We start from the raw sequence: 11449 nt of genomic DNA, 5'->3' as shown, positions 1-11449 counted from the left end.
CAAGGAGAAGAGGGGAAGATGAGGTTTGGAGCTAGGGGATTTTGGGGTTTTCTTGCTGTGGTGCCCTAAGGTAACAATTCTCCTGCTGTTCTTTATATTTGGTTGATGATTATGGCCGGTAGATCTTGGTTTGAGAGGTTTTGGTTAGGGGAATTTGTGGTTTGGGGTCGAACTGAGTGTTCTGCGCGCAGGCAGATTGAGCAGTGTGCATGTTCTTGATGTTTCGGTGACCTAGATGATTTTTTCTGTGGAAGTGATCAACTAGAAAGTTGTAGCTATAATCGAAATATATCTACCAGTGAAATTTCAGAATTTTTGGCCATGTGGTTTAGGAGATATTTCTGTCTGAATCTGACTATTGTATCTCTGTCGAATTTCTGTCAGTGTTAGATCTATTCTATTTTTGGGCATCTTAGTTGCGGAGCCAATTGTTCAAAATGCTAGAAGGTTGTAGAGGATTCATTAAGCTTTCCAATGGTGTGAACAATACAATGTTTCATTGGTTGTAGCTTTAGTTACGCTGTTCTGAACTTTTCTGCAATTAATGATTGACAGATTTCGTTGTCAAAGTTCAGAACTTGATTAGGCCTTGTTAGAGATGTTTTATGTAGATCCGAATGATACAAAAGTTGAAGCTTGTGTTATGATCTACATGTCCACAAAATTTTAGAATTTTTTGTTGCGTATTTCTGGAGATAAACAAGTTTGGGTGGCTGCTGTCTGAAATTGACGACAGGTTTCTAGAGCTGTTTTGCTATGTCATTTAGGAGACCTTAGAGGCATGAGAAAATTGTGTCGTCTCAACGAAAGTTGTAGCCCTTGTTCTGTAGTTTCTGAAAATGTATTATCTGTGGTAGAAAAATAGTTACGAAAAAGATAAGTACTGCTGCTCCTGTCAAACTATTGCGTGTGTGCTGTTTTTGGTCGATATGTCTTGATTGAGGGTTTCGGGCATAGGAGCGCTTTGTTTTATGTATTTGCATATTATGAGGAGTGTTGGTGCTGAGTTATGGTTATGTTTAGGTGGTGGTTCTTCGTCTCACACTTGAAGTTGGCCATTATCATCGGTAGAAGGCAAGTAAACGTAGCTATGTTGTTGCTACCGTTTTGACTTGTTATTTTCATCACCTACACCTTTATTTCAGAACCATGATAATTTAACTATGATCTGAACTTTATGTTATACTTTATGTTTAAGCATGTTTAATCATTGACTTATATCTATCCTTACGTTGCTATAATTCTTGTGAGCTATATTGTTATTTGACTTGAGGATGAAGTTGAAGTATTATTGGTAGTATACTTTAATGCAATTGCAGCATATTTCTACCATGTGCACTTGCATTTGTATATGCATTGGAAGTTATGTCGTAAAGATCATGACTGTACCGGTACACATCGTACGTTGCTCAAGGAGGGGTGCGATGTAAAAGAAGACATATCATTGCATTCATATGCATTCTTGAAAATTAATAATATTTATATGTTATTGTGGATATGAAGTTACACATGTGGTTGTGATCTTTATTTGAAGTTATTCTTTAATGTTGTTAATACTATCCTAACATGTCTGATGTCTTGAGAAAACTGTATTAAATCGATGCTTAATCAAATTGTGGTTTAAATAACTTGTCAAAACAAGTTTGCTTGCTGAGATTTTATATCTCACCCTTGCATTACTCCTTCCAGGTATTTGATGCATGTCGTGAAGGGATGGGAATGTAGCAGCACGTTTTGCACTCCATGCCTATATTTTTTTTTATCATTGTGCTGTAATAATAAATAAAGTTTAGTCTTTAGAGTCGTACGTTTGAAGTTTAAAGTGTGGGGGTGAAGTTAAACCTAATATTTTCCTTTTGGTTCATGTTAGGATGTTTCTATCCGTTAGTGTGAGAATCTGCATATCTTGTTTATCTATGTTAATGCTTCCGCAATATATTTTTTTTCATAGAGGAGATGCTGCCATTTTTTTTATGGCTAGTTGTAGGTTGCGTAGTTTAGTGATATCTCAGGATTCTGGTGGCCCTGGGGTGTTACAATCCCGCTGAGTAACAGGGTAAAATTAAATTGTTCTTGATGCATTTTGATCCTATGTTTCTAAATATTTTTGTTTACAAAACTGCTTGATTATAATTGTCGATAGGAAACCTATCATAGATAATACCTTAGCTTTCTCATATCTATTTAGTCGCCTCGGTTTTGATGGACCAAGAGTAGTACTACTTAGTCATGCTTGGAAAAAAACCTTGGTTTGATATCTTAATAATGGTTTTATGCAACGAGTTAAAATATGTTTTTAGCAACATGAACTAGAGAATTGAGTAAGATGTTGGGTTGGCTGCTAGGGGCAGGTGGATAGTAGTCTTGCTCAATTCAATTAAGGACTAGTTCATGATACTATCGGATTGAGCTTTATAGTACAACTACACGCTTAGTATAGGACAAGACTTGCCATTTAATTAGTTTTCTCCTAGCATAGTATAGATTAGGTGATGGTACGAGGAAGAGATGAGACTTCATGGGAATCGTAAGGCGCAAGAGGGGGCTTCTGCTGTTGAGGTTATTTGTGTCACGCGGCGGTGAAATCTCAGTAGGTAGACACTTGTTGGAAGAAACTTTGTAAAGACCTTGTAGTGAGAATCCTAAGTGCACATCTCGGAAGTGTGTAAGTGTTTGGTCGACACGGTCGTAATAGATGATCATGTATTTTAGATAAAGTGTACAAACTCTACAGAGTGTAAAACTGATATATTAGCCGTACTCATAGTGATGAGCGGGGAGTAATGCCACGCATGATTAGAACATTTTGGAAATATTTTGGAAAACCTTGGTTTGGATGGGTCATTCATGGTTGTGGGAACCATGTTTGTGGTGTTCAACTCCGGTTGATGTCAAGAATGATAATTATTGAGGTTATTTACTTTCGCTTTTACTAAATATTTTACTAAATTTGGTCTTTATGCAAATAAGCCTCTATAAGCTTTATTATTGTGATTGTTTTCGTATCATTACTTTACTATACTTGCCAAGTGCGAAACAAACTCATACTTGCCATAACAATACTGCTCAGTTAGGAAAAACTCCGAAGATTACTCCTAGAATGAAAAATTTAAGTGGCATTCTATATTAACTTGTCTGTGGGATATACGGATGAGAAGATTACGCTAGCTGTAGTGTTTATTTGATTTTTACTCTACAAAGGTCCTCTATATATGAATGACTTTTATGTTAAATTAATGACACTGTGTTTGTTTTTATCGGTGAAGTCGACGTATATCGAGATCTGTTGTTAGAGCGGTCCCGACAGCAGCCCTCGTCCGGTTGTCCCTGCGGCATGCTGGTATCTCAGCCGACACCGTATCGATCTGCTAGAGGCTCACCTGGCCTAGAGACTACAACGGGCGTCAACTCCACGTCTGTAGCCAATCCGGCCTAGATATGTGATATGTCGTGTGCAAGAAAGAGAATAAACCGACTGATAATTGTGTTCCCGATGCATCTAAATACTACAGTAGGTCAGAGAGCACTTTTGAGTTTCTATCGACATGACTTCTTTCGTCTTTTGTTGTCTGTCTTTATTCATCTCATCCTTTGGGTTAGGATATTGTAAGGAGACTGAGGTCGGAACTTATAGGATGGATTTTTTGTTGGGGTGGGGGGGGGGGGGCTTGGTCGGTGGTACTGCACTTAATTAACTGCTGCAAAAGGATCCTGTAGCGTTGTGACAGAAGAGATGAAGTGATGAGCTGGAATGATAAATACATAACACAAAAGGGCAAGTGACACCTCTGCCCAAGTGATAAATTAGGTCAGGCCCTCATGGTGAAAAAAAAAACAAAGAATGGATGATCAAATTACTTTGGACGTTACATGATGCCCTTTCCCCTATTTACGCATACTCTTAGAGTCTCCTTAGAATGTAGGATTCTCAAAACGTCGGAACATGAAAAACGCAGCATTGGGATACCTTGGCACTAGGAATCACACCGGAATACAAAATGTAGGGAAGTTTGCTAAGAGCTGTTTGTATGCTACACAGCGAAAACGCAGATCTCAAGGCACAAAGGAAAGAAAAGATGCATGAGGTTTGACCTCGTGTTTGTTTTCCTCAAATATTCCTATGCAATAGGCAATAGCCCATTCGATATAAGTTTCAAAGGAATTTGTGGACAATTAATCATTTCCCCAAAGGGCCTCATAGGAAAATTTCCTACAGGAATTGAATCCTTCAAATTTCCTCCACTTTTCCTCCATTCCAAAGGAGGCCTTACCTTCTAGACTAGGATTTGGTAGATGGTAATTGCCAAGGTTAACAAGAAGAGTTAGGTAACTTAGGTGTTGGAAAGTAAATTTCCCTGCACTTGGTATTTCCTATTTCAATTTATTTGTTTTTTGTTCTTTATGTTCGTCCTTTACAGTGTAAAAGAGAGAATCTGAGACCATAAAAGATATTCACGAGGTTAGCACTCTTATTATTAAGATGCATAAACACATATCTTCGTGAATTCATATCTAAAATGACAGCCAATATATTGTAAAAGATCAGCAAATGCTGGAGCTGCCCACAATGCCGCTAAGTTAAAAGTCAATCTTTTCCAGAGTTGAGGAAACAATTGCAGGAGCTCAGCAGTCAGCATATCACATAATTCTTCCTGTAGTTCAAACTTTCTGCAATGGCTGGCACCATTGGATTGTTTAAGCACTTGGTCCTCTTTCCGTTCCAGATCTTCAGACAAGAAATAAACACATTAAGAATCAAATCCATCTCAAGAATAACAAGGATTACATGGAGCTGTTGCAACCCCCTCCCATGCGGCGCTCTGGTGACTCTTTCCCACCTCCCTCTCGTTCCACCAAAATCCCCGTGATCCCTCCGAAATCTCCACCACCCTCACCTTCCATTGCCCAGATCCGCTCCTCCCCAGCAGAATTACCCCCATTTTCCCTGTGTTCCCTTTGTCCTCTACTCGGTGCAGGTCCTCAGGCCACCACCGGCGTCCTCCCCGTTGTGCATCTCACATGCAGGTCACTCACTCCTCAGTTCCATGCTAACAGCTCCAAGGAATGCAGATCTGCTGCCTACAAACTCCAATTCGTAGGTGTCACACCCTGATTTTCAAATTTTGTAATTCTCTAAAATTTTCCTAGATTTAATTTGAGTTCAAACAAATAGCATAGGATAAAACCTAATTTCTAAACTCAAATTCAAATTTGAATTAGGAGTATTATTTGTTTGAATGCATTCATGCTGGAGTTAGGCATTTAGGTTTCTGTTTGACTTATTTGAATTGTTTGCTTGAGAAAAGACTTAGCAAAGTTTAGATATAATAGAAAATAGATTTGGAAAAAAAGAAAGAAATAAAAAAAAGAGAAAAAAACCTAAGTCTACCAGGCCTTCCTTCTCTCCCTCTCACCCTTTCGGCCCAGCCGCGCCGGCCTGCTTCCTCCCTCTGGCCCATTTCTCGCGCCGGCCCGCTTCCTTCTTTCCTTTCCCCGACTCACGCCGCTCCTCCTGGGCCGCATCGCGCGCCTGAGCCAGCCCAGCCAGCCGCACACGCCCGCGCTCGCTTGTGAAAGCGCCTTCCGCCGAGCCGCCTTCACCGAGTCGCCGCCAAGTGGGGCCCGCACGTCGGAATCGTCTTCCACCCGGACTCCGCCGCCACCTTTGAGAGTCCTGGCCCGTCCCGACCTCCTCTCGCCGTCTATATAACCCCGGCCGTCCCCCCTTGGATCTTCCATAGCCAAAACCGCCGAAACCCGAGCCCAAATCGCCGAATCACCGAGAGCCTGCCGCCGCCACCATTAGAGCCGACTGAGCTCACCAACTTGCCGATTCCATCGCACTTTGCCGCCGACTAGCGCCCAGCAGCTCCTCCATCGACCTCCGAACGCGCCGGTGCCTTTGTCTTCACTTCCCGGCCACCGGAACCCCTCCGCCAACGAGCTCCTGTGCGCCACTGCCTCCCTCACCGTCGCTGGACCTCCCCCGTGTCGCGCCGCCCGAGGTGAGACCTCAATCGGAATCCCCTTACCCTCCTGAAGCTTATCCGCCGCTCGTCGTCGAAGTCCGAAGTCGGCGACGACCTTTTTCCCTCCGCTCCGGTGAGCCTCCGCCGCGTCCCGAGCCGGCGCCGCCGTCTTTGATCTGTGCCGCCGCCGGTTCTGTCCCCAAATGTCCTAAGCCGTCCGATCTATAGCGTATGGTCCCGATTACATACTAGAATACCTCTTCAGCAGCCAGTAGCAAGTTGCCACGTGTCGCCTCTTTAAACACAGTCAGCGCCTTAGCCACATCACCCTGCCACATCAGTGCCACATGTGCGCCACGTCAGCCACTACGCCCAGTCATCTACCCAGTCAGCAATTCAAGCTTTTCCAGTACAAAGATAAAATCCAAAAAATCCAGATAATTCCTTTAATTGGTAATTTTGCAGAAAGACCCTTGAACTTTTCTGTAATTACCTAGAAGCCCCTGTCTTTTTACAGTTTAGTCCCTGAACTTTTTCATAATTACAAATAGGTCCCTCTATTTTTACAAAAAGGTCCCTATACTTTTCCATAATTACAATTTAGTCCTTTTCTTAATTAAAATAAACCCTAATCTTGTTTCTAGCATATCTTTTTCGTCGTAACTCCGATTTAAGCGATTCTTGCGCCGATAGATTCATTTCTCCGAGCTCTATTTTTCTAGATAGGTTTTGTCTTGTTGTTTCTCTGGTTGTGCTCTGTTTTTAGTATGTTTTGTTTGTGTGCTTTGTCGGTTATTGTGCGATTAGTTGTCAACGCCCCGGATCAGTTTGAAGAATATCAAGACCAGGAGCAAGAATACACTGAGCAGCAGCAAGGAGAAGACAAGTGTCCTTGATCATATTGAACCTATATTTTTAAATGTTTTGTTTTACAAAACTACATGCAATGTCTGTCAATATGATGGGTAGTCACCTATGTTAGGGTTTTCCCTAGATTCTCCCTTATCATCCCTTGGAACCTACATGGTTTTTGGTTAGGAGTCTTTTATGGGTATGCTTTTGGGATATTGGGAAGTGTCATAATCTTGACTAATGAACATATGCAACAATGGTCGTTAATGTGTTAATGGTCTAGCAACATGGAACCTTAGGCCTTGAGTAAAGTAGTTTTGATGGTTGTCATGGTTATGATGTTGGTTTAGTGTTTGCTCAAGTAACCTAAGTAAGGACCGGTTCGTGGAGCGACAACCCGAGAAGCTCCGTACAAACACGAGACTGATATGGGAAGGCTTAGCCGATTAATTAGGGTTCTTCCAGTGTTGTGTGGGCCAGAAGGGAGGCATGGATGAGAGAAGGTAATTCTCAGAAACCACATGGCACAAGAGGGGGCTTTTAGGTGGTAGTACCTAGCGGTGAAACCTGGAGTGTTGGTGACACATACTGGGAGGATTCTTTGTAAAGGCTTCGTAGTGATCTCTTGGCAACACACCACTGGCGTGTGTATAGTGCTTGGCCGGCACTGCAACATGGAGACTTTAGTCATCTGCTTGCAGGTGATGAAATCATAACTCGTGGGAAAGTTGTACAACCTCTGCAGAGTGTAAAACTGTTATAACAGCCGTGCTCATGGATATGAGAGACTTGGATCCTCACATGATTAGATGGTGGTATGGTTTGGTTCTGGTACAGGGAGTACTAGATGGTGTGGTCTTGGTCTTAGTACAGGGAGTACTAGACGGTTGTGGTATGCAGGGTGGGGAACCTTGTATGCTAGATGATGGATTGTTGGGTTACATTCGTTTAATACTTGTCTAATGCTTTTGAGTCCAAATGTGTTTTCATTACCCGCATTTACGCAAATAATACCTTGTGTCAGCCTATCCTTGATATAAGCCTGCATATCATTATTTTTCCACACTTGCTGAGTACTCTATGTGCTCACCCTTGCTATCTCCCACAATACATATGCTACACAGTGGAAGACTTCCAAGACTTTAAAGATGACGACCTGGTGTTCTAGGAGCGTGTCTTCCAGTCGGTGCATGTGGAGTGCTTGGTCGCCGATGCTTTCGTTCCGCTGCCGTCGTTTAACAGTTATAGATTGGTTAGTTGAGTTGTTTAAGTGAAGACTTTGTGTAAGAGTTTGACGATTATAAGTAAAAGTATTGCTTTTGTTACTTCACCTATGACGTCCTTATGTGTGTTAAATTTCCTGGGCACACATAAGCCGCACTTGGTTTTGGCCGTTAAAACCAGGTGTGACAGTAGGCAGGTAGATGTGCCTCAAAACCGCAGTTTTGCTGAGGTAGTAAAGGGCAGCAACACTTTGCCAATGTCGTCGGCCATGGTTTTCAAGCGTGCTCTAAGCCACCTACGAGTCATCGAGCAAGATATGATGCGTGCACTCCAGCAAGTCATAGCAGCGGTGATGGAAGTATAGCAGCTGCGTCATGCCCTGTATCCTCAGGTTGCGTTTACTCCTCTGGTGCAGTGGAAGATAGACAGATCAATGCAGTAAGGTCATCCAGCCATAGTGGAGTCAATGCTCTAGCCTCGAGCCTTTCAACAACATCTTCGCAGGAAATTGATCACAATCCAGTGTGGGAGAAGACCCCTACACTAGTTCAACCATCTCTCCTTCTTCCAAGCCCCATCGGAGAACCTTTGGCTCACTTGCAGACCCAAGACAGGCTAAAACGGGGGAGATGTTCTTACCACGAAGACCTTCAGATCTCACACCTTGGATCTTAGTGTTCACCCCACCATACCTTTGGACTCAATGATAATGAACTTCAGTTTGCACGGAACGGTGGAAAGGACCTGACCGTTGAGACATCCCGCGTCGTGCACATTGAAGACAGCCACCCACCTTCCTACTTGCAAGGCGGCAAGCAGCATGAAGTTATTCCCGCGATCTGCGACAACAACAACCTGCTTCTTCACCTGGGTGCTGATTCCACCACTGTGTCAGAGCACTAGGCTCGAGAAAACTCTCCTGCTTCGGAAGTTTGGAACAAAGTGAAGACGAGGTACTGGTGGAGGAAGGATGGTGCGCATTCAAGGCCATCCCCTTCTCGCGAACCCGTTGTGAGAAATCGCCTGAAATCAGCTAGATATTTAAGAATGCAAGGGAGGTGTTTCAATTACCTCTCCTCGAAGCACCGTGTTGCTTCCTGTAAGGACCCTACTAAATGCTGGCTTTGTGATCGATCTGGCCATCGCTCGAGTGATTGCAAGGCAGAACCCCACAAGGCGCAGCTCCAACCAGTCCCTCAAAGTCTCCAACTTCCACGTCCCCCTCCCAGCTCTCCTGTTGTCTCTCCACACACTTCAGCTCCCAGCTCGCTGCCTCCCTACTCCTCCACCGCAATGCCCAACTTTCCTAGTGATCCGGCGGGCTGGCCGCTGGAGGAGGTGGCTGCGGTTACAACCACAGGCTGCATCGCGCGCCGGAGGGAGACACTCTTGGACAGGGCTGCAGTGTGTTGGCTGGCTGGGGCTCGGCCGGAGACTGACCTTGTTGTCCTGGCCAACGCCCTGAACATCGAGTTTCGCATCACCGTCCATGAATGCTAGGTAGTGAAACACCACCCGGAGGACTTCTTAATTATCTTTGATAGCAGACACACCAGGGATGCAGTCGTCAATTCTCACCAGCTTCCATACCGCAGCGAGGGTTCTGTTTCACGCCGTGGAGCAAGAGAAGATATGCTGAAGCTACTGGCTAGGGTTTCCACGTTTGCTTGCGGATCGAAGGCCTCCTGGCTCATGCTTGCTTCGAGGAGGTAGCAGCACTAGTCATCGGAAGAAGGTGCTCCCCGCACTACGTTGAAGAGCAATCAAGGAGAAGGGAGCGCTCTCAGACCTATGATCTGTGGGCTTGGTGTTCCAACCCCAATCTCATCCCCAAGATAGTATTTTTATCCGTCTTTGATGCTGACTGCGAGCTACCATCAATTTCCATCCCTCTTCCATAGGTTGAGATCCACCATGACAGACCGACTGGCGTCAAGAGAGGGCAGACCTACTAGCTGTTCATCCACCTTGAGGTCATCGAGGACTTGGCTTTCCTCATCAACACCCCACCAGACCCTCACCACAGCAATAGGCGATGGGAGTGTGTCCCAGATTGGCACTATGGGGTCCCGGATGGAGGTGTACAGCCAGACCACCTCCCTCAACGACACTGCCGTCGTGATGGTTCTGGTTGCCGGGATCGGGATGGAGACATGGATGAAGATCGACATCGTCGCAGCCCACAAAGTCCACTGTAGCCGCTCCCTCTAGTCGCTACTCTCATGGTCATGTCGCGATGAGGGTAGCGCTGTGTGAGGCGGTGATCGGGGCGAGCGGTACAAGCGCCAAGGAATCAGCTCCGGAACAACGTTTTCCGCATCACCACCAAGAAGCTCGGTGCGTCGTCATCAACATGGCATCCAGAAGAAGGAATGGCGCAAAAGGATCACGCGCCGCCACACAACTCTTCTCCCGCTTCATGGATGTGATGGGTCACCATTGGATGCCTTTTCCAGCGGGTCCTCTATACCAGCTCCCTCTGGGCACAACCCAATGTTTGATGAACTAGCCTCCATCTCCGCTGTTGTAGGTTCAAACACCCTCCAGCCTCTCCTGCACAGTTCCCTGTAGGCTTCCCCAATGGCCATCAACATTGCCATGTCAAGCCTCGGTGGAAGGCACAATGACTACATCGCCCAAGATGCAGTGCAAGGTCTATGTGAAGCACTGTAGGTCCCTGAGCCCAATCCAAGCACGATGCCTGATCTCGGTGGGATGTGCGACGCCTCCATCACCCAAGATGCAGCGGTGGGAGGAAGTGAAATGCTGGAGGCCTATGAGCCCAGCCCGAGCACGTTGTAGGAGGTACCAACCGAGATATCCACTGCGGTTGAGTTTGTTGATTCAATCACAACACCTTTACAACCCCTCATTATCGGTGTCGCCCCTGATCCATGCCCTACTCCCACCACTCAATTTGAGCCATGCACACCGAACTCCCACAGGTGCAGCAGTAGGCTAGCCGCAAAGGCCAACTTGGGCAAGAACCCACAGTAGGTGGCACAGGAGGTCCTTGCTAAGTGGCTTGGGGCGCTGCAACCTTCTCAAACCACCGAGTCTGATCCTCTCACCTCTTATATGTAGCTTTTTAAACAACCTCTCACCAAGGAAGCCTGCGACGTCATCAAGGCGCTTGTTGAGAAAGGGAAACAGCCACCAAAGAAGAAAGGAGGAGCCAGGATCATGCCCGTCGTGTCGATCGAGAGGGCGGGCAGCACGGCATGATGCGTGTAACGTCCTGAGTCAGGAAACGGCTTAGGCCCACTCACACGTTGGATGGACCACACCTACATACTACCCACTTGTGCTTTCGTCCTCGCTTCGCACAAAATGGTTGCAACCCGTGATAAATATGTTTTCCAAGCCAAGTATTTAACTTGGTTCAAATCTATTTCAACTCACAG

Source organism: Phragmites australis, chromosome 18 (genome assembly GCF_958298935.1).
Source record: "Phragmites australis chromosome 18, lpPhrAust1.1, whole genome shotgun sequence".
Lineage (NCBI taxonomy): Eukaryota > Viridiplantae > Streptophyta > Magnoliopsida > Poales > Poaceae > Phragmites > Phragmites australis.
The sequence above is the reverse complement of the archived record's forward strand: the minus strand, read 5'-3'. Positions refer to the sequence as shown.